Source organism: Protopterus annectens, chromosome 5.part0 (genome assembly GCF_019279795.1).
Source record: "Protopterus annectens isolate FY-2018-M chromosome 5.part0, PAN1.0, whole genome shotgun sequence".
NCBI classification, from domain to species: Eukaryota; Metazoa; Chordata; order Ceratodontiformes; family Protopteridae; genus Protopterus; species Protopterus annectens.
In genome coordinates, this window is record NC_056735.1 from 887093431 (window position 1) to 887117540 (window position 24110).

Here is a 24110-nt window from a genome sequence, read left to right on the forward strand (position 1 = left end):
AATATTCATCAGGTATTCTGTAATGTGGTCTCGGAAATAAATATTGAGCTAAATAATACCAACGGCACTTTAACATTACTTTTAACAAATGAACGTAAAAAGGAACAGCACTATAACTGGAACTTAAAGCGATCTGGGTACCAAGCAAGTAATTCTAAAGAAATCGATAAATAACACCTACACTACCACTACAGTAGCACTGTTTACATACAACTGAAAGAAATGTAGACCTCTAACCGCTTTGTCTATTGAATGAAACCACTTGTATAACAGTAAAAATGGGTAACAGTGCTATAACTGTAAATTGACTTGCTACAGAAATATAGTTGTCACTTATGTGAAGCTGCATAAAAGTCCCTTAAAATACGAGCAGAATTGAGGCACTGGATAAGCATTCTTATGATGAGCTCTGTTTAATACTAAAACTTGTATTTAATCCTTTCAGTTCTGGAGCCTATGTCTCAGGTTCATTCACAAAGGGGGGATAAAATGAAGTAAACATTTTTTTGTTTTGTTTACGATAATATGCCAGTATTTTTTGATATTGCAGTTAATTATAAATATTTTGGTTAGTGAACTAACTTTGTACATGTGTCTGCAATAGTGATAGTGCTTAGGTAGGGGTTCTTTTGGTAGTCTGTAAGTAGAAGGTGGGGATGCTATCAGCTAGATGGTCTGGACTCTGGTCTGTTTCCTGAACTGTTTTGCAATAGTAAAAGATTGGGTTAGGTTTTGAACATTTTGTCTGCAAAAGATTATTTGCATTGGCATCCAATTCTGGAAAAGGTGGATTTGCATTGGTGGTGTCCATTTAGTCAGTTTCTTGTATGTCATTTGCCCTGTTAATTGTTCTTTATCTTTCCAAAAGGATTTGGGGGATTCTGATGAGCGTTACTTCTGATTTTAAGGTCTGGTACCGTTAACTACTTTTTTGTTTCTTTTCCTAGTTTGAAATAGGAAATGTGGAGACGCTTGTTGCTTGTATCCTATATCAGTGTTTCTCCTAAACCAACAGGGCAGGCTTACTGTTAACTGATTTTGCATTAGATGAGTTAGTCTGCTTAGTGAAATTCTGTGTTACACACCTTTAATGTCTCATGAGCTGTCAGGTGCCTGTAGAGCAGTTTATCTACAGTTCATGCTTCAGTGTTTGAGGATTCCCAAGTACTGACTCTAAAACATTGTTTAGATCCTTTTATCACCAGGTGGCTACCTGGGACATGTAGCTATGGTGACAAATGAAGGTAGTAATTTGTGCGTTCTTACCAGCCACTCTTTGGAATGCAGAAGGACCTCGTACAGCTTGTAGGTTATATACTCAGAATTCACTTGGCTTTAGGTAGTGTTATGTTTAACTATTTTTATATCCTTGTATTGTAAAGCTGAAGTTTGTGAAACCTTTAACTTTGTTTTTATTAACTTCAGGAACTTTTGTCAGACTTGAAAATGCACATGAAAGGAGACTAAGCTAATGATGATTTGTTATCCCTGTCTGAAAAGTCAGTTGTGGAGAATTATGGAGCACTGAGGGCTCAGTTTCCTTAATCTTGTTTAATACTGAGCTGAAAGTTATCTTTGTGATTAGTGCATAATTAGTGCATAGTAATACCCATATTTTTTCTTATCCCTTTTTTGTGTTAGGGAAATGCTAGTGATGAAAGCGTGGATACTGAAACAGACTGATTGCAGGTAAGGACTTTTTGCAAATTTAATATACATCTTATTTAATGGATAAGCTGGAGAGCACAAATTTATCACATTAGACCAGTGAGGGTGAACCTTTTGGACTCACTCGGCTTGTAAAATTCAGACAGTGCCTGTCTTGAGTCTGTTGCCCCCCCGAACAAAAAGGAAATATTTTTCTGCATATTTATTTAAAAAATATAGTCCACTCGTGTGTTTTATGTATTATAAAAGTAAAAGAAAGATACGTGATTTGCAGTAGAGAAAGTGGTATGTGCACTAATAATTGGGCTTAAAATAGTGTACAAAAAAATTACCCTACTTTTAATAGTAATTTTGGATTGAAAAAATATGGCACGCACTGCATTTGATACGATTTGTCTTTTTTTTTTTGCTGAGTTTTTAAGTGCAGGGTCACATTTCTTTTATCTTTGTTCATTCGGTTGTTTTGGTAACTTGGGTGTTGGTGAATGTTGTGGTGTGTCACCTTTGACATGCATGTCATAGGTTTGCCTGCACTGCATTAGACCCATATGTTTCGGATGTCTACCTGGTTACTGCATTCTTGATTTCATTGTTAACCTTTCACTTTAACTTTCCAAATTATGGGCTTTTATTTCAGTTTGAATTGAATGGAAAATAAACTGAGCTAATAATGAGCCTTTGTTATCCCCGTCTGGAAGATCAGCTGTGAAGTGTGGAATACTGAGGACTTTGTTTAAAGTAGTTTAAATGCTTCTTTGTTTCGTAGACCATGCTGCACAATAATATCCCCCCTTGTCTGAAGGAGAGAAGTGGTTGTGATGGAAACATGAGAACAGACTTAATTCTGAAGGCAAGTAAAGGCTCCAGTTCACACCATGTGCTCATTTATTTATCATCTAAGCTACATGTTGCAAATTATTTGCATTTCAGTCCTAGTTTCTTAAATGACTTTGCTTAGTTGCTGTATTCTTTCAAGTTGGTGAAACCATTTGATCTTGGATTAATTAATTATTCAAGTTATGATTTTGCGATTTTAGTTGACAACGTATAGGAAAAGGAAGTGAGCTAGTAGGTGTGTACTAGGCTAATGGCCCTGGAACCTTTACAAGCCTAGCCCATAGGATTACTCTGGCATTGTGCCACCCGATATTAGTTCCCTGCTTCTGTTGAGTAGAGCCACTGGGAGTGATTCCTGGGGTGAATTTTCTATTTCCTATCTACTCCATCATCAAGATTTTCTTGGAGGGGTCGGCAACCTTAGTTCCCTGCTTCTGTTGAGTAGAGCCACTGGGAGTGATCCCTGGGGTGAATTGTCTATTTCCTATCTACTCAATAATCAAGATTTTTCTTGGAGGGGCCGGTGAGGTGCTCTATTTGACATGCAAATAATGAGGTGTGTTTTTTTTTTTTTTAATCCCTGTCCGAAATAATATGTGGGGAGAACTTTGAAGCAGAAAGGAATTTTTATCAGTTTTGTATTGGTCAGAAGCAAACTGTGGAGTCCTGCCAGTCAGGACTAGAACTAAATCTGTGAAAGACCAGACCAGTAACGAGTGGCATATCAGCAGAGTTTTCTAACTGTAGACCCATTTCCATTCTATTCTGTCTAAAACAAATAAATGCAGAGACTCCACTTGTACAGTACATTAACTCTTAAAGACCACAGTCATCTTTCCAGAGACCTTCAGGACATCTCCTGCAGTTCAAACTTGCCACCCATCTTGGTAATTCATACCTACAGCCTTAAATGTATAGGTTGCCACCCACTTTAACTGCGTCCTTCTTTGTGACCTTTTATATGAAGTCCTGCCCACATATCTGTACCCTCTCCTATTCCAATTTTGATTTCCCTAGTTGTACTAGAATATTTTGGCATCGGTTTCTATTGATTTTAAATTTCCTAGTATTTTTTTTCTTATTCAAATGATTGGTGTGTATGATGGTGGCAACCTAATGCACCAACTTCCAAAAAAGATTAAGTTATTGTAGGGATCTGGATGAGGATGACTGAGTAAAACAAAGTGATCTTATTGGGCCAAGTAGTACAGATTGGCTGTCTAGATGATTCACACTCTAGTGCTTGCTGATACTGTTTCCTGTTTTCTTTTTTGCAAAGTGTCAGGAAAATATTGCATGTATTTGTGGGCACTGGTGACGTTGCATCTTGCCAAATGAACACCCCATTAATTTTTTTTCCTCCAAAGATTGAGGATTGGGGTTAGGATTACTGTAAATGACAGGCAACAATCATCCATAGGCATGCTGATCTCAAAAGCATCTCAAAAGCTTGCTAAGCTGTAGTGTCTCCTGATCCGGGGGGGGGGGGGGTTATGACTGACTTGATGTTCTTAATATGGAAAACTGTCCTTGCTGATTGCTCTGATCTCTTCAAGAAGCATATCTGAGTTGCAAGCTTTTATGGTTGGGTCAGCTTTGTTTTCTCTCTGAGTTTTTTGAGAACTAATCCTTCTGTTATGCCAGAAGTAGAACCCCATTGATGTCCTTTAAAGTAAACTTACTATCATTAAATGCTTATTCTGTCTCTTCCCCCCTATTTACTGTCTCTGCTATGAATAAAAACAGTACAGCATTTAAAATATTTTAAATTGACTGTTTCTCTTCACTAGAACAGTACCTTACTGTACTGTGGTGGTTTCACAACTTTTGTCCTGCCCTGGAAAACCTTTCTACAGTCTCCAATTCACTGATGTCATAAAGGCCACTGAATGCTGTTGGGTGTGAAGGGGGTGGGAGATGAGTCATAGTGGTACAATTACAAAAATACTTAAAACCTGTAAGTAGTCCCATAGTGGTGCTAAAATGTAGGAAACGCCAAACCATGATGAAATAAACATTTGAATCTGTGGGTGCGGTTTTTCTTTAAAGTAATCTGTCCATCTCCCTATGCTAATTTCTGAACCCAAAAATGAGCGAGAGAGTACTTCATACTGTGGATGTCCACAGACAACTCTGCTACTGTCTTGACTGAACAGAAAATTTTCAGAACTTGGTGAAATTAAGAAAAGGGGTGTCTTGTGTGAAAGCAGACCATTTCCAAATGGTTGTCTCATGCTATTGTACCCATGGCAAGAAAACCTTTCCAGGCAGGGTCAAAGTTTATTCTGCCAATGTCTTTCCTTCATCTGTGGTGGTTTTTTTTTTTTTTTTTTTTTTTTTTTTTCCCCCCAGTAGCAGCTTGAGCTTTTGTATGTACATTTTGCAAAACCATACAGATTCCTTTGCTAGGACTATTCTACATGGTTCCTGGACCATTTCCCTTCACCTCCTAGTTATTCTAAGATATGGTAATCTACCCCTGTAGCTTGGGCTACTGCAGTAGTGAACAATATGAAGAAAGGACCTTTTTAAGTACAGCTCTGTGAGTAAACCCTCCATAACCGTAAATGTTTGTAGTCACTTCTGCAGTGGCCACATAACTTAATTCTCCTTTTTTAATACCAGGATATGGATATATTTTTTTCCTTTCATAGCAGTGCCCTGTTGAGGCTTAGCCTGTGTCTCACTTAAGCATCAGCTCGGCCCAAGTTGAGTGATTGGGCACGTGGAACTTGCCTTGAAGCTGTTGAGCTGGCCAGCTGCCATATCATATGCAGGATATAATTCATATAGCTTGGGCTACTGCAGTAGTCATTCATGCATCTACTGTTATGGCAAGTTACTTGCACAACTATACTACCTACTTGTTTCTTTTTAAGGTAAAAGGACTGGAGAAAGTGGGCGTTTACAAGCAGCACGTTTAGTGATCACTTACCTTCTGACTTCAGCTCTGTTTACTGCTTTTGTTGTCTCCTCCCTGGCTACAACATGAATACTTGCCCTGGTCTTGCTGGTTCTTACCCCCACAGTACCTACAATTGGGGGGGGGGCAGAAGCGATGTATACCTCAGCTGACAGTGGGTGATCCTGGTTGTTCCTATTCCTTTGTCCTTTTGGCCAGCTTGAATGGTGGCCCAATACAGACATGGGATAACTGTCTTCAGTTCTCTGAGATATTCTGGGGCATCCTTTTTGGAGGAACCTGGGTAAGAGACTATTAAACCAGCTGTTAAGAAAATATTTGAAGTGTATTTAATATTTAAAGTAATTGCTGTTAAATAAGTTCCTTACCTTGGTTAGGCGGGCATTTCAGGGAATTAAACCCTGCTTACACAGAAGCCGTTACAGGTGGGCATCCCCTGTAAAGTTATTCCTGAGGAAACTGGGCCTGGTGATTCTGATTTTGAAAGGGATGTGGCATGGTGATTCTGATTTTGACAGGGATGTGGCAGCTTGTTTTGTAGATTCCAATCCCAACTCAGAGGAAAATTTTAATTCTCTTCCTATGGAATAATTTTCTTATCCTCCTGTGGAGTAACTTTTTATCAGCCCATTGCCTGGAAGAATGAGGTTTTTGTGGGAAGATGATGATTCCCCCTGAACTGCAGAAGTATGATTAGGTAGCAAATGGACATAACTCATTTTTCTTGCACCCCTCGTATACTGCCATCCTGGGGGGGGGGGGGGGGGTTGTTGAAAGCTGCCTACAAGTCATCTTGATGCCCATCCGTTGTACATGTGTTTTTATTAATAGGCCGATACCCCCAGGTTAAACAGAATTGGAAACTGTTGCACGTGTTGCTAGTTGTGATATACTAACGGCAGAAGGACTGTGTACTGAAAGGCATAATGTAGCAAGATTGGGGATTGTGCAAACATTATAATATTGAAGTAGGTAAAAAAACTGGAAGCATGAGCCACAAAGTATCATAGAAAGTGGTGAAGTTTATATCACATTGGATCATCTATTACCAACGGTTCAAAACAGATGCAAGAAAACCAGATATAGTAGTCCATGAAAAGACCAAAGTAGCATTGATTATTTAAATTGCTGCACCCAGTGACTACAGTGCGTTACATACAGAGAGTCGTGAAGTACCAGAATTAAGGGCAGTGTAGAAGATAACCAGACAGTTCCAGTAGTAGTGGGAGTTGCCAACATCCTAGCTGACAGGTTCAGCGCAAACCCCCCCACCCACCAAAAGGGCAAATATCTATCCCATCAGAGTGCTGTCCCCCTGACATCTTAGATGCTCAGGTAAGAGCCGCCCTCTCCAAAGCAAAAAACACAGCATCAATGGGACCAGACGGTGTCCCGGGCTGCACCCTACATGAACTCCAAGAAGAGCTAAACCCAAACATAAAACTACTGTTCAATCTCAGCCTTACTACAGGATATGTACCCAAAGAGTGGCGTACAGCAACAGTGGTCCCTCTCCACAAAGGTGGTGCCTCAATGGATCCTGGAAACTATCGCCCCATAAGCCTGACTAGCTTGATCTGCAAAGCTATGGAAAGGATCATCATGGACCTCATAAATAAAGATATTGGGGACCTACAGACACTGGATCCTACCCAGTTCGGCTTTGTTAAGGGCAGATCCTGCCTCTTAACCTGGTTGATTTCTTTGAAACAGTCGCCAAGGCCATTGACAAGGGGAAGGTGGTTCACACAGCCTATCTGGACCTTGCAAAAGCCTTCGTTACAATACCCCACTCGGACATTATAGATAAGCTCACCAGCTTAAATATAAATCCCTAGTCACTAGATGGGTTGCAAACTGGCTCAAGGACAGAACCCACATGGTTAGAATTGCTGGAGCCATGTCAGACTCCAAACCCAGTTACAAGTGGCGTCCCACAAGGCTCAGTCCTGGGACCTCTCTTGTTCGGTATATATTTCTCGGAGGTACAGGCCAACACGGAAGGACTGTAGCTGACCAAGTTCGCAGATGACTGCAAACTGGGCGCCATAATCGACTCTCCAGCCGACACAAGCATCCTGCAAAAGGGCCTCCTAGAAACAGACAACTGGTGCCAGAGCCATGGCCTCAAGCTAACCGCCAAAAAGTGTATAGTCATCCCCTTTGGCAAAAACGAAGTGCCCACAAATTACCACATAGGTGGTCTTCCATTAAGTACAGAAGAAGTAATTAGGGACCTGGGGACCCAAGTTGATAGCAATCTCTCATTTGACAACCACGTGGCCAAAGTGGTTAGAAAAACATTTTATATAGCCCACCTAATCATGAAGGGATTCGCATCTAGGTCAGGGGAGGTCATCGTGCCTCTTTACTCATCCCTCAGGCCCATAATTGAGTACAATGCCCCTTTTGGGATGTACCTTACCAGACACCTGCAGCAACTAGAAAGACCCCAAAAGTACCTCACCAAGAGGATCAAAGGGCTCAAACAGGTGCCATATGCTGCCCGGTTAAAGAAACTCCAGCGCTACTCGATGGCATACTGCCTGCTCAAGAGGTGATCTGTGCCTGACGTATAAAGCCAAAGCCATGTCCAACCCGGAATTAATGGACATGCTGCACCTCAGAAAATCCAAATCCCATCAAGCTATGCGCTCGAGAGACTTGAACCTCAGCACTGAAATAAATAGGACATGCTGGAGGGACAGATTCATAACCCAGAGGCTCCCTTCACTCTGGAATAACATCCCAGTCCAGGTTAGGCAGAGTCCCTCATTGACTCTGTTCAAGAGGAATCTTGATGAATGGATATGAGGTCGTAGGTTTACCCCGGTTATCACTTCTGTGTCACTGTTAGAGGCACAGTATACTAACCTCGAAAAAGGGCATAGCAAAATTAATTTAAAATGGGTGGCGAAAGCCAAACACACTCTGGCTAGGCTTATAAATGCCCTAGGGCAGATAGCCTAGTATGACCCTATGAACCTAAGCAACTGGTCTTATAAAATTTACTATGGCTCTGCCATAGTTTACTCTAAATCACTAACTGTAATTCCCCTCCAAATTCCAGTTCCTCAATTTGAAAATACTGAACTTACAGCTGGACTACTGAAACTAAATAAAATATCTGTATTATTGCCCTATATATCTCCCCTGGAAATAATATCCCCATCCTCGAAGACATTCTCCAATGGGCTTCTACTAAAGTTAACTACGAAACATACATCTTAGGTGATGTAAATATCGACTGGAATAAAATTAACCCCCCCCCCCTTGCCATCAACCTTTATAACTTCACTCAAACAATCCAGCATATAACTAGACCCAACAAAACTAATCCCCCAGGTTCCTCTATTGACTGGATCCTAGTCTCCAATCCAAACAAAATCACTAATTCTGGAACAATTCCAGACACCATTAGTGACCACCTCCCAGCCTTCATTCATCGCACTACCAACTCTTCCCCTCACCAGCGTCAATACATCCTAACTCGTAATCTTAGTAACTTCAACCCCACAACCTTCTCAAACCTATTCGGACAAATGAACTGGCAAGACCTTGGAACTCTCCCTCTTGATGCTGCTATCAACTACTTCAACTCTGTTTGTTTTCTTAGATACACTTAACTCTCTCGCCCCTATCAGAAATAAAAGGGTAAAAATAAATACCGCTCCTTGGTTATCTAAACATACTAAACAAATTATGTATCAAAGGGATAAACTATGGAAACTGTTCCAAAACAGTAAACTGCCCAACACCTTGCTCCAATATAAGCAACTACGTAACCAAGTAAAACAACTAATTACCAAGGACAAAAAATCCTATTACTCCGACCTCCAATCTAACAATAACCCCAAAAAATTCTGGAACTCTATAAACTCTCTCCTTAACCCCGGTTCCAAAAATAATCCCTGTCCTGGCCCAAATCTGACCAAGAACTATGCTCAGAATTTAACTCTTTCTTTCTTCTTACAAATAATATCTGACCTAACTAAGACCTTCCCTACCAATATCCCTTCTGTTCCCCTTTATTCTCCTTCCAATTCCTCCAATAACCCTCCCCTTAGATTTGAGCTCAAACCTGTCTCTACTAACTTCGTAAGAAAACTTTCATCTAAACTGAAACCCTGCTCTAATGCTCCTGACAATATTCCCTCCTCCTTTCTAAAATGTGCTGCAGATGGGATCGCACTCCCAATCAGCATCATCATTAACAGATCTGTTAACGAATCTTACGTCCCCAAATTATGGCGCTCTGCTTATATCCTTCCACTGCACAAAGGAGGCAAGAACACCAACATCTCAAACTTTCGCCCTATTGCTCTACTCTCACCTATCTCTAAAATCTTAGAAGTGTGTCCACTCCCAACTTATGCCTTTTCTAACCAAGAACCATCTTCTAACACCTACCCAACATGGCTTTCATTCTGGTTATAGCACTACTGCTCTATTATCCTACTTAGAAGCTATCAGTCAAGCACGAGACTCGGGTCACCTGGTCTCTACTGTCTTGCTTGAGCTCTCTAAAGCCTTCGACACTTTCTCATAATCATCTTCTCCTTCAACTATCAAACCTGCATCTATCTCCTAATTCTCTATCCTGGTTCTCTAGCTACTTATCTGATAGGTCTCAGGCAGTCAAATGGAAAAACTCCATCTCCTCCTTCCTACCCACCCCAACAGGTGTACCACGGGGATCCATCCTGGGACCCATGCTCTTTAATATTTTTATTAATAACTTTCATTCTGCTATCCCCGATGCCAAAATTATTCAATACGCAGACTATTCAACCGTAGTCTGCTCTGCCTCAAACATCTCTGAACTGCTTCTCAAAACCCAAGCTGCCTTCTCAACCACTGAAAACTGGATGCACAAAAACCACCTTTCCCTTAATGCTAACAAATCCAAAATTCTCTTCTCCCCTAGAAAATCTTACTCCTTCGATAAAGACACTTTCAAAGTCCTTAGCAACTCTAAATTCACTATTGAAGTTGTTCCCTCTGCAAAACTCCTCGGTGTTACAGTTGACGAATTCCTAAAGTTCGACGTACACATTCAACAAAATATTTAAAAAAAAAAAAATCAAAAACTAGGCATGCTATACAGGAATAATCGCTTTCTCTCTCTCTCTCTCTCTCTCACTACTAGGCACACTCTGGCCACTACCTACCTACCTTTTTGCCCTCTTTACTTTATGGAGCCCCTCTCTTATCACCTCCAACCTAGAAAGCTGCTATAACAAAATCTCTAAATTTGCCTCCAACTGTAAAAACTCCACCCATCATTGCCTTTCCCTTCAATCCCTAAATTTGCTAGAACTACCGAACTACCTAACCTATCTGCAGCTCACAAACTTATATTTCAGCCATCTAACTGTCCTGCTCTAGCTAATATCCTTCCTTCCTACACCCCTAAGAGATCTCTCAGATCTGAACATCAAAATCTGATTGCTATCTACAAACCTAAAAGTCCTGCTGGCCAACTTCTCCTCTCTTTCACTATCTGTAAGGCTTGGAACTCTCTCCCTTCCTCTCTAAGAACAATATCAAACATTGAAAATTTCAAAACTCAGCTTTTCAAACATCTGTCCACTAAGTGGAAATGCTCTTGCTTTCACCCTACCTAAGACTATTCAAAAACTCACCAATATCCTACCTAGAGTGTAAAAATCTGAGGCAGTCCTTTAGTCCACCCCAACTAAAAACTATCCAAGAACATATTCCTACCACATGGAGTGCTCCATTGCACTCAAAATGTCCCAACGTCTTATCCTCATACCCCTTCATGTAAATAGATTTTGTAACTCTCTTCTCTATGTGCTTATATAATGCATTTTCTCAAACTACTCTATAAGAATACCTTTACAAATGTATAACCTTCTAAGAATGTGCTTATGTGCTCAAATAATGCATTGTCTTAAATTACCCTATAAGAACAGCTTATAATTGTATAACCTTTTAGAATAACCTTAGTGAAGTTGTAGTTGACTTTGTTGTAATAATGAATGTTCCCGTTGTACAAACTGATCACCTCAATGTATCATTCATATTTCTGTATTTTGTATTTGTACATTTGGAGCTTTTCTCCCCGGGCCTCCACCGAAAACGGGTCCTCAGGGCCCAGTGGACTTCCCCGGTAATCAAACTGGAAATAAATAAATAATAAAATTGTAGTTGGATATGTTACAGATGCACGGAACTCTGTATGAATTGCAGGAAGAGTCATTACTGGGCCCACAGCGGGTGCTGCAAAGGTCACTTCTGGCCAGTAATCAAAGATTGAAACTGTACTAATTTCATGAACTTTATACTTGGGAATGGGGTCCATTTTCCATCACTGTATTAAAAGCTCAAAAGACTTAGAGAAATTTAAAGCCAGAAGATGTAGCAGACCTACGGTCTAACAAACACTACTCCCAAGTTTACCCTTCTCTCTCCCTCAACCTCCCCTCAGGAAATAGCATTGAATACAACTTGCCCCTACTGTCACTATGAAACAGGTCCTTGATGCTCTCTCAGGCCAAAATCAGTGAGCCCACACAGTGTCCCAAGATGCCTTCTTAATAGCATGAAACATGACCTATCAGGCCGTCTGGAATTGCTGTTTAACTGCAGCCTCCAGACAAGCTTTGTGCCTCATGAATGGAGAACAGTCACCCCCCTGCACAAAGGAAGGCCATTTACAGACCCTGGAAACTGCAGACCCATAAGTCTAAATAGTCTCGTAAGAAAAGCCATGGGAAATTGTATGTAATGGCTTAAACTTCCAGACGCTGGACCCAATCCAGGACAGGTGATGCCTACTCAACCTGGTGGACCTCTTTGAAAAGTTCACCAAAGCCATGGGTAAGAGTAGAATGGTTCACACTGCCTACCTTGATCTGGTCAAAGCATTTGACACAGTACCCCACTTGGGCATTGTTGACAAACTTGAGAGGTTGGGTATAAACAGCCTTACTTGGTGTGAATAAGCAGCTGATATGGAGACAGAACCCTGGAGGTTAGAATTGGGAAGTCCGTCTTTGCAAAGAGGCCAGTCTAAATTGGAGTCCTTCACTGATTGGTCCTGGGACCACTTTTTTGGCATTTACTTCTCTGAAGTAAAGTTTGTCAGTGGCCAATTTTGCAGATTGTAAATTAAGAGCAGTCCTAGAATCCCAACGCAAACTTTATCCAGGAAGGATTGACGCACACAACTGGTGTCCGTCATGGACTAAAACTTGTCTATAGTACTGAGGAAATTGTGTTGTGCAACTTTACACAGATATGGCATCTGGGTCCAAGGAGGTTATTCTACTGTATTTGGCATTTATCAGATCTATCATTTTGAGTACAGTGCTCCTGTGGAACAGGGCTTAGTTTTGAGCTTTTTTACTGGTTAATTGGGTAATTTGTTTAAATCAGTTTGGTCGTTTTCTATTGTATATTAAAATAATTGCACTTTATTCATCTGCTCTTACTGTATTTGTGTTTCTTCCTACTTTATTACTTTGCTTTTGCTGCCTGTTCTTAAAAGTACTTGACTCTGTTTATTCTGCTGCATTTATTATTGCTTATTAGTAGCCTGATTAAATTGTAACCGTTATTCTAAGCCTTTGGTCTTAGCACTTGGGCTTTGGACCAGTTTTACATTAAGAAGGTTTATGGTCTATGCTGTTGTGGCAGGACGGGTAGCCTACATCCTTCTAAGTTGGGAGTTGCTGATTGAAGGCTTAGTGTCTGTTATTCTAAAAGTGTATTGGTTCTGGTTTAAGCACTTGGACTGCTGGAACGGGGCTCATTTTTTAGCTTTTTTTGACTTAATTTGTTTAAACCAGTTTGCTTATTTGCTACTGTTGTATTAAAAACAAAACAATACTCTCTGCATCGCCGATTAGCTGGGGTTAGACTATTCCCGGTGCCATAGTCTGCTCTTCAAATTTTGCCCTAGAACTAGCCAGTTTGTTTTTGTTTTAGCACTCAATTGGTTTCTTTGAGCTCCGCACTTGTTCAGAACTCATTGTAAGCACTAAATAAGCTAGAAATTACTACAGCACTTAACTTTCCTCACTTGTCTAGAGGAAAAAAGTTTTTAGTATTTAATAAGCACTTATCCAGGCATATCTGAGGATCAACTTCCGGTGTTTTCTCAGGTCTACCTGATGAGTCTGGTCATCTTGGGGCAATGCAGCAATTGCCTCATGTACACAGACAACCCTCAGGATCAAATGGTGGAAATTGAAAAAAGGGTAATTGTGAGGTGGAGTTCAGGGAAGAGTTAAGACAGGCACTGGGTGGCAGTGAAGAGTTACTGAATAACTGGGTAACTACAGCAGAGCTAGTAAGAGAGATTGCTAGAAAGGTGCTTGGTGTGACATCTGCAAAGAGGAAGGAGGACAAGGAGACCTGGTGGTGGAGGACAAGGAGACCTGGTGGTGGAATGAAGTAGTACAGGAGAGTGTACAGAGAAAGAGGTTGGCGATGAAGTGGGATTGTCAGAGATATGAAGAAAGTAGACTAGTGTAAGGAGATGAAGTGCATGGCAAAGAGGTGGCTAAGGATAAGGGGTATGAAGAGTTGTATGAAAGGTTTCACAATAAGGAAGGGAGAAAAGGACTTGTACCTATTGGCTAGACAGAGAGACCGAGCTAGTAAAGATGTGCAGCAGGTAATGGTGATAAAGGATAATGAGGGAAATGTACTCAAACGAGGAGAGTGTGTTGAGCAGATGGAAAGAGTACTTTTAGGGGCTGATGGAATGAAGAGTATGAGAGAGAGAGTGAAGGTTGGATGATGTGCGGATAGTGAATCATGAAGTGCAGTGGATTAGCAAGGAAGAAGTAAGGATAGCTATGAAGAGGATGAAGAATGGAAAGGCTGTTGGTCCAGGTAACATACCTGTGTTAAACTTTGTGTCCAATCCACCTATCACTTGTCTTTGGAGTGTGGGAGGAAACTGGAGCATCTGGAGGAAACCAAGCGACTGCAGGGAGGACATGCAGACTCTGCCAGAAGTCACCCCAGCCAAGAATCAAACCAGAGAACCACCTGCTGTTAACTGGCAACACTAACTGCTGCATCCCCGCAGACACCCTGTAAAGCTAATGCAAGAAGCAGGTATATTTTAGTGGGCCACACTGCATGGTGACTTTCTTTCCTTTCTTATTGTAGGAGGTAGATGTGATAAGAGCATGGATAACTGATAATGTTGACATCATAACTTTACCACCTCAGACCCAGATTCTCAAAGATGGCTGCGTAGTTAGTACATATATTATTTCAGTGTGACCCCTTTTGACTTTTTAGCATTCCAAAGTGAGGTTTGGTTGGCATTTTAATTGAATATTGAAAGGAAAAGCTAAGCTGCTGATGTCTTGTTAGGCCCGTCAGCTGTGGAAAATTGGAACACGGTGTTTTTTTTAAAGTAGTTTAATATTGAGGTAAATTTTTGATCCGATGTTGTAAATATTTATTCATTCCTTACTAATAGGACTTCTGTTCCGTCCTCTGAGTCGACACTGCTGTTTCCAAGCTCGCTCCAACCAAAAACTCTCAGCTAAGACCTACCCATAATGCCCCTCTCACAGTCTCTCCAGATCTCATTTGCTGCGTTCCTCGTCGGACATGCCAAGCCTTCCCTCTCGAAGCTGTGTAGAGTTTTGTAGTAGATTTGTGTATTTCACTTGCCTTCTACTCAGTTTTTCGCCATTTTCCTTCTCGTCTGTAGACTTCGACTTGTTCTTTTCTTCCTTACCCTCTACCTTTGGTAGTTTTCATATACCATCGTTGATACTATCCCTCAGTCCTACCTTTGGTAGGCCCTCTTCCTACCTACCACTTGTGGTATTCGAAGTACCATTGTTAGTGCTCTTCTCCTTTCTCAAAAAACAAACAAAAAAAAAAACTTTTTCTAACTACTGTTGTTGTCATTAGCTTTATCCAACATAAGTTAAGGTTTAAGCAATGTGATAAGTGTGGGTGTAAGGTGCCCAACTCAGACGGTCACACCAGGTGTGTTTATTCTTTGGGCGTTGACCACTTAAATGCCTTGTGTGATATTTGCTCCAGCTTTAGTAACTATACTCAAGCTGAGTGCAAAAACAAGCTAATTTTGAAGGGGTTTTTTTTTTTTTTTTTGGAGGCTCTTTCTGGGATGGAGGCCTCACCACCTCCTAAGACTAAAAAAAAAACTGAGAAACTGGGTCACTTGGTTCCTACATCTCTGGCCATTTTGAAACAGAGTCGACACTGAGCTTCTCTGGACATCCCTGTCACCAGGCTCTGTCTTCTCCCTTGGTGCCGCCTCTAATTTTGACCTGTTACAGTGCCAGCTTCGGCACCATCGCCCTCTGTGCCTTCTTTGGTATCTCTAGTCAAGCTTTGACTGTCATACCTACTTCGGCACCAGCCCTGGCCACGGTGCCGATAAACTTGTACAGCTCCACAGACATCGACCCCATCAGTTCCAAAGGTTGAACACCTTCCCAGAATTAGATATTCTTCATCTTGTGATTCTTTTGCGGGGCACCAATTTAGCCCCTTTCTCGAAAAGACCTGACTCCCCTTCAGCAGCCTCCTACAGATCCACCAGGATCCTCTCAAAACAAGGTGTAGTGCGGGTTGTGGACCAGCTTCTGGCAGCTAGAGGATTGCCCACCCCCTGCTAGGTCTTCAGTTGCGTTCACGGCTTATTCACAAGTATATCCTCCGGCCTCTTCCCAGGCCCTAGAGTCTTTGGTATCTATGACCAACCTAGTGCATACGGTCTCTGTCCCGACCGTGGGGGTTCCCCTGTCTGCACAGATTTGAGCAACGGCTCCATTGGATCCGGTGCGCACTCAGAGCCGTGATTGGGCTGCCGGCACCATGGTTCCTAGTTCAGCGCCTATTTTTTCGCTGGCACAGTCGATTGCCACAGTCCCACCGACAGCTACCAGCCCTCTCGGAGCTCCTCACCTGGTGGCGGGCTCCTCAGGGCGGGGTGTGACTCCGGTTCAGAGGTTCTGGACTCCCATCCCTCCTCTGGTGGGCCCACTTTCCAGATGATGGGAGAGGGTATTTGCCTCAACAGGCCTGCAGTCAATACCAGTGGCATCGCTGTCCCAACCCCCTACTCTGGGATCCTGAGCACAGGAGCCACAAGACCTTCCCTTGAAGGGAACCCTTTCTCTGGAGTCCTCCTCAGAAAATCCCACTGTGGAGCCACCCCGGAAGAAACTGTGCAAGAGGAAACACCTTGTTTCCCCCGAGGAATCTGTCACTGAGTGACACAGATTGTGATGAGGGAGAATGGTCCCCATGGTCTCCCCCGGAAGATGTCTCATTTGGAGACTTTCTCGAGATCCTCAGGCCGAGGGGAAACTGGAAGCCCTCTAACCCTTCTTCGGAGGAATCTGTGTTCTTGCAGGCCTTCCGTGCTCGTCCATCTACTTTTACTGGGTGACCCCACCTGCAGATGAGCTTATAAAACTGATCGTGCAGTGTGCCTGGAAGGCCCCGGACAATGTAGAACCTGTCCCCTGGAGGCCAGACAAGATTTTATCCACCCTCAAAGACCAGCCCATTTGGTCCAAGCAGTTGGTAGTTGATTCCATGGTCGTGGCGGCGGCCACCAAAAGCGAACTGGCAGAAGATGGTTCACTGTTCATCCCCCAAACAGGGGGGTCTCAGGCTATGGACAGACTGAGGAAGCGGATCTACGCTTCAGCGACCTTGGCCATTGGTGAGCAATCTTCCGGGGCAGAGAGGGAAACTCTTATAGAAGATGCCCCTTTTCGGGGCAGAGGGGGTCTGTGTAACCAAGGGCGGTAGAGGTTCCTTCTCCAGCTGACCCTACCAGCGCTCCTGAGCAGCTGCCCAATTGCTTTTCTCTGGAAGCAGTCTGGGGGGGGGGGGGTGATTTTTCTCTGCACCTGCAAGCCTGCAAACTTTATTACCAATGCATGGGTGCAGAGAATAATACCCAGAGGCTATCGCATCACATTCGATCATTCTCCCAGACCTGTCAGACGAATCCCTGATCCACCCAGTCAGAGGGAGGTAGCAACCTTAGAGGTCGAAAAGCTGCTAAGAAAGAGTCATCCAGAGAGGATCTGGATTTTACTCTAGGCTATTTTTAGTGCCAAAAAAGACAAGGGACTGGAGACCAATCCTGGATCTCAGACTATTTAACAAATTCATAAAACCTCAAAAAGTCTGGATGGTCACGGTACAGTCCATCCTCTCCTTTCTAGGGAAGGACAACTGGATGTGCTCTATAGATCTCCAGGATGCGTATTTCCACATAAAGATGGACCAGCGCTCCTTGTGATTTCTCTGCTTCCGGCTGGGAGCCAGTCACTACCAATTCAGGGTACTGCCATTCGGTCTGTCAACAGCCCCCACAGAGTATTCACCAAATGTATGGCAGTCGTCGTAGCTCACCTTCGGTTACAAGGATTCCAGGTTTTTCCGTATCTCGACGATTGGCTCCTTACCGGCACAACCAGGAATCTACTCATCCACTGCCTTTTACGCTCAAGGCCTTGCTCTTTGCAAGTCGGGTTCAAGTCCTCCTACAACAGACCTTTGTACCAGCCCGCCTGTTACAAGTTCTGTGGCAGGAACCATTACCGTAGTTCCACTGGCGAGGCTGCACATGAGACTAATTCAGTGGCTCCTGCCATCACAATGGTCCATCTTAACCCATCCTCTCAGCCATTTAGTATGCCTTACAAATCTTTGCAAGAAGGAAATGCTGTGGTGAATGAAGTCAGAATCAAGTCTTTGTTGACCGTTCTGCTTTCCCCACCCCAGGGCCACGGTGACCACAGATGCTTCCCTGCTGGGGGGGGGGGGGCATTTCCAGGGAAAGACTGTCCAAGGCACCTGGTCCTCCTTGGAGTCCAATTTGCACATATGTCCTGAAAGTGAGGGCTGTTCTCTTAGCGTTGCAAGCGTTCCATACCTCCCTCCCTTCCGGGACCATTGCAATTCCATCGGACAACATGTCAATCATCTAGTACATAAATAAGGCGGAACTAGGTCTTGTCCCCTCTGTCGAAGCCATGATAATTTGGCATTGGGCGATAGCTTCCAACTGTTTTTCTTATAGCAACACACTCTCAGGAGTTCCACCCTTATTGCGGACAATCTGAGCAGGAACATTTTGATGTCTCATGAGTGGTCCCTCAGTCCTATAATAGCGGATCAGATCTTCCTCCATTGGGGCAGGCCTTGCTGCAACCTGTTTGCCCCCCAACAGTAAATGCAGAAGCTACTTTGTCCCGATTCCCCTCTTAGGGGAGTCACAGAGGGATGCTCTGATGCACGATTGGCCCCATGTCTGCTGTATGCCTTTCCCTCCATTTCCCCTCATCCTGAAATTCCTCCAGAAAGCTCAAAGGTTGAGAAGCACTGATCCTAATTTCCCCTTATTAGCCCCGTCAAGTCTGGTTCCCTTTCCTGTGGCCTCATCTGATTCACAGCCCGTGGGTTCTGGATCATTCCCAACGTCTGCTCTCACCCTCGGGAGCTGATTCACCCCGGTCTCCACAGCCTCAAGCTCACAGCTTAGTTTCTCCACTTTTGATTGCCAGGCTACCTGATATTTCATCTCCTTTTTGGCTGGCGCGAGCTTGGAAACGGCCGTGTTGGTTCCGAAGATGGAACTGAAGCCCTATTAGTAATGAATAAAGATCTACAACACAGATGGAATGTTGTGGCAAGACACAACTTTTTTTTGTAAACCATGCACAAAGATATTCTTAACCATGTCCCCCTGCAGACAGGGCTAAGGTAGAAATGTTTGCACGGACTTACAGCGCTGACCTTGTGTGCTCAATTATTTATTGATTGTGCCACAGGGCACAACTTATTAGCACCCCAGGTCTAGGTTCTTAAAGATGTCTTTGCTAAGTGGGTGCATCCTTTGATTAGTGAAGCCTTTTGATCTTGGCTTCATTCCCATTAAATGTGCCCCCCCCCCCAAGAGTAAAGGAAGTGGAGCTGCTGAGATAATCAGCTGGGGTTGGGAGAACTGTGAAACAGGTGGCACTTTTTTTCTGCTAGTTTTGTGTTAATCATGAGCAATGTGCTTAGTCCCACCTGTTAAGACAAAAACTAAACGTATGAAAGACCACGCCAATCGAGTGTTGGGTAAAACTGATGTACTTCAACACCACAGCAAGCTAAGAACATGGCCTACAGCTGTACCACCGTGAATGCACTCAATCTTGTCTGATCTCAGAAGCTAAGCAGGATCTGGCCTGTTTTAGTACTTTGGGAGAAGAACTTGGAATACCAGGTGCTGTAGGCTAAATTTTGGGGTGGGGGGTTGCTATAGTGATTACGTCATAGAAGACTGTTTGATTCCCTCCTTTGAAAGGGAGATGGGCTAGGCTTAAAATGAGCTGCAAGGGCAGCTAGCATAGTTTCTTAACTATGAAATGGAAAAGTCTGTGGCTGGAACATTGACTCATTTACTGTTACGTTAATATGTGGACTACAGAAGTTGGGCTACTCGCACTTCTAAGGGAGCTGTTGTCCTGCCTGGTGCCACACCATGTACAGCATCTGTATCTCTGCAGATCCTTTTGGCAGATGTTACCAGAGTCCCTGTGTGTCTAACTTGCTAGCCACCTGCTTCGCATAATTCTCTGCTTTGACTGATGTGGCTGTTAGCTGGAAAAAGGGTGCTGTTCTGTGACAGTTTGACTTTTTTTCTTTGATGTGGTTTTATTGGGTGGATTGTCTGTCAACACTTGACTCTTAAATAAATGTTGCAGATCCTGTTAAGTACTGTTATTTTGACTGTTGCTGAGGCACTTAATTGTCTGAGTACAAGGTTATGGTAGTACTGGTCACCTGATCTGTAGGTGCTTACAGATCTGAGCCATGTCACATTTGGCTTACTTTGCCATATCTTATCTTCTCATCAGTTTATCCTTCATTTGGTCAGTTTCCCCCTTTTGCATTGGTTTTGTCAGTGGTACAATGGAGGCACCTGATAAGAGCACCATCATTTCCCATGGGGGCTTACAGTTGTCCTGTTCCACTGTCTTTTCATTGAATGAAGCAGTGAGCCCTCTCACTCTGTGGCCATTTGCTGTCTTGGTAATAGCAGTTGATAGTTACAGCCTATATTTAGTACAGCATAAAACTATGCAGTGACTGACTAAGCACTTGGTTTGCTAACAATTCAATGAGAGTTTAAGCTTCTAACAAGCTGCTTGTAGCATTCATTGCCTTCTGGCGGTCGATAACCTGATGTTGCAGCCCTCTGGAAAAATTGACTTTTCTCCTGTGGATCCTTTTATTTTGTTAATTAAAATTACCTTGATCTTACTGCGTAGGTTATAATTACTCTTGCACCACAGTTTAAGATACGACTGTTCAACCTATAGCCTGTATAAGAGACCCTATTGTTCATCTCCTTGCTTATTTCTGTAATGTGTCTGTCTTAGTGTTTGTGTTGAAGTGGTTGGTTACAGAGGGGTTTGGCAGTTTTGGTAGAGCTAAGAATTCACATCTTCACCTTAGTCTATAGTTCTTTAAGGACTGCATCCACTACCTTGTTGGCTGGTTTTTGTTTTTCCTTCCCTGAGTCAGTGATGGCAAACCTTTTAGGGCTCGGCGTGTCAGATTCCGAAGATGCCTAACTTGACTGTGCTGGTGTCACCCCCCCCACCCCCAACAAAAATAAAACTGCATATCTCTCGGTACATCAGGAATAAATGCCGACAGAATTGGGGACAAATCTAGAAATAAGACATGGACAGTTTTAAACTACTAGTACAATTTAATCTGAAAGACTAACAAAAATGAACATGAATTAATATAATTTTTCTGAAGTAAAATCAGTCTAAATTTAATTGTCTAAGTGTAAAAAGTTGCCAGTTTTAGGAGGGATTAAGGACAGTTGAGAGGATTGTAAAACAGCACATGCTTAGAAATGCAGACTTTTTGCCCTTTGCAGAAGTATAACCATAGAGAGAATGTCAGCACTGCCCTTTGCGGACTGTATCGAGACAGTATACCAAAATAGTCTTTGAGGTTAATAACTTCCTTATTTCTGCAGCAGTATTGTTGAACTGGTTCCTGGCAAAAAAGAAATTCAAAGCACTTCACGTGAGAGACGAATGCAAAAGCAGTTTCTTAGGTAACTCTGGTGTTGAAAGCTGGTGTCACCCAAAACTTCATGGTGTGTCCCTTTGACACACGTGTCATAGATTCGCCATCACTGCCCTAAGTGGTTAATCTGTTACTGGTATCCATTCGTTGTCTGGCCCACTTCCACCTCATGTTGGCTCACAAGTGCACTTCAGCTGTTGACTGTACAAGCTTCCATTTACTTCCCTGTGATTCTCCTACTATTCAGTTATTGGCTGTTTGAAGGTTTGTTTTCTGAGCAACAGCCAAGATAGCCAACATACTGAGCTTTTCATAAGTTTTAATAATGTAATGTAACACTTGCATCTTTGGCTGTTTAAATCGGAGTATGTTGCACTCTGATGTAAGTAGCCTTCTAGTGTCTGTACTTGGCTTGTTGCAGCTCTTGGAAAGATCTAATTAGGTCATTGAAAGCACTCACCTGGAAACTTTAAATGAGTGCTTGACAGACTTTGTGCTTCTATTCGCTCACTTACTGCATGGTGATAGCTTTTTATGATGAGCAATTCTAAAAGCAGGCAAGGACTCCATTATCGTCCTTACAAACAAATTGTTTATTGGAGGAGTTGAATGTCGAGAGTTGTCAACATCTCCGATCTAACATCTGCAGTGCTGTTTTTGCCTAATCATGGCAGTCTTGATTTTCACTGTGAAAACCTTTTTGTTTGTTTCGCATCACAAGCTTGTGTTTTGAGGCTGAATTGAAAATGTAATGGAAAGGCGACTGAGCTAATGATGAGTTGCGTTATCCCTGTCTGAAAAATCAGATGAGGAGAAGTGTGGAACACTGAGAGCTCAGTTTTGTAAAGCATATGTCTGCCTAGTTGGTGCATTTTTTATTTCAATGTTGACCCCTTTTGATTTTGTTTCTATTAACAAAGTGAGTTTGTGTTTTTTTTTGTTTTTAAAAATTGAAAGGAAAAAGTTGAGATGATGATGTCTTTCTGCCTGCCTAAAAATTCAGCTGTGGAAAACTGTTAACATGGAGGGCTTTGTTTAAAATAGTTTAATGCTGAGGTATTTTTTGTAGACCATGCTGCGCAAACATTCTTAGCCTTATCTGCAGGGAGGGGAAATAAGATAGACGTGTGTGTAGACTTGCAGTGGTAACCTTGTGTGCACGTGCATTTGTTGGTTAAACCACAGGACGTAACTTATTAGCAACCGAGTCTTGTATTCTGAAAGAGGTCTTTGTTCAAGTGAGTGCATTCTTTGAGTCAGTAAAGCCCTTTGATTTTGTTTTCATTAGCATTAGAAGTTATGATCTGCTTGAGGTTCAGCACCTCAGACCTAACATTTGCAGTTTTTGCATAGTCATGGCAAACTTATTTTTACTGTGAAGGTCTTTATTTGATATCACAAGCTGATGTCTTGAGGCCGAATTGAAAATTTACTGGAAAGATGACTGAGCTACTGATGTTATGCAAAAAAAAAAAAAATCAGATGTTGTTGAACTGTGGAACACTGAGGGTTCAATGTTCTAAACTAGTTTATTACTGAATGTTAATATTTGTAGCCAGTATTCCTTTTTTGTTTCCAGCAAGTAAATGCTGATAATGAAACACGAGTGCTGAGTTGGCAAGGAAGGCTTCTTTTGCATAGATTGCACTTTTTATCATCTGAAGTTCATTATCTTCACCAGCCGAGGATATTTCTCTTGGTCATTATTCTTTGAGGATATTTCTCTTGGTCATTACATTCTTGGCTATCTTAACTGCTTTTGACTCTCTCTCTCCTTTTCTTGATGCTTGTTCCAATTAAGTTTCCTTTTCTGGGAAGTAAACTTGGCATCTTTATTGAAGTGGCCACACTCTAATAGTATGTCTTTGTCGTTCTCATTCAGTTGCCCCTCCCCCTTTACTTCTTAAGGCAGCACTTGCTTGGAGTCCAGGTTCTCTTGAGGTACGAGTGTCAAGCAAGCCCTGCTGTCCTACTTTCCACTTTTAAACACAATCTTTTTATTAAATTCTCACTTTTATGACTCTGGCAATTTTATACAAATAAAAACAAAGCATATTGATATACTTTTAGTCGCAATATTATATATTGCTTATCTAACAAGTCATTGTCAGTCAAATGTTGCATAACACATTCAAATCCTACCTTCTTTTAGAACTCTTTCCTCTTCCAGAACATTGTTCTGCATGTATTGTTCCCATATTCCTATTTTGTTTTATGTAATTTGCTTCCACCCCTTTTCTAAAGATCTCTTTTCCAGTTTTATCTATGTTACTATTTTGACTGTTTTTAGTACAGTTCAAGAAAAAAATCTGTTCCTCCACAGAGAGAGAGACTCCTAAAGTTCCAGGAGGAGTATCAGCACCTAATACTTTAATGGAAGTAAAATCCAACACCAGTAAAACAATAAATTCCCAGTATAGCAGCAAAGTCCGTCTTCAAATCAACAGAAGGATAAGCGCTTTCGGCAATGCCTTCAGATCCTGTTGGTTAGCAAAACACACCCATTTCTTACTGAGTAATTGATCCAATCAAATTTCCTTAGACTCCTGCCTCTTGCCACGCCATTTAAGTCCAGGGTTCCTATCTGCTTGCA

At 42.3% G+C, this 24110-nt stretch overlaps 1 non-coding gene across 1 annotated transcript; it reads left to right on the top strand.

The window, feature by feature from the left end:
• The first annotated feature begins 22280 nt into the window (after positions 1 to 22280).
• On the top strand, positions 22281 to 22355 carry LOC122803024. The gene has a single exon (XR_006365069.1). It is a non-coding gene; the product is annotated as a small nucleolar RNA R38 (small nucleolar RNA).
• Positions 22356 to 24110: the final 1755 nt, after the last annotated feature.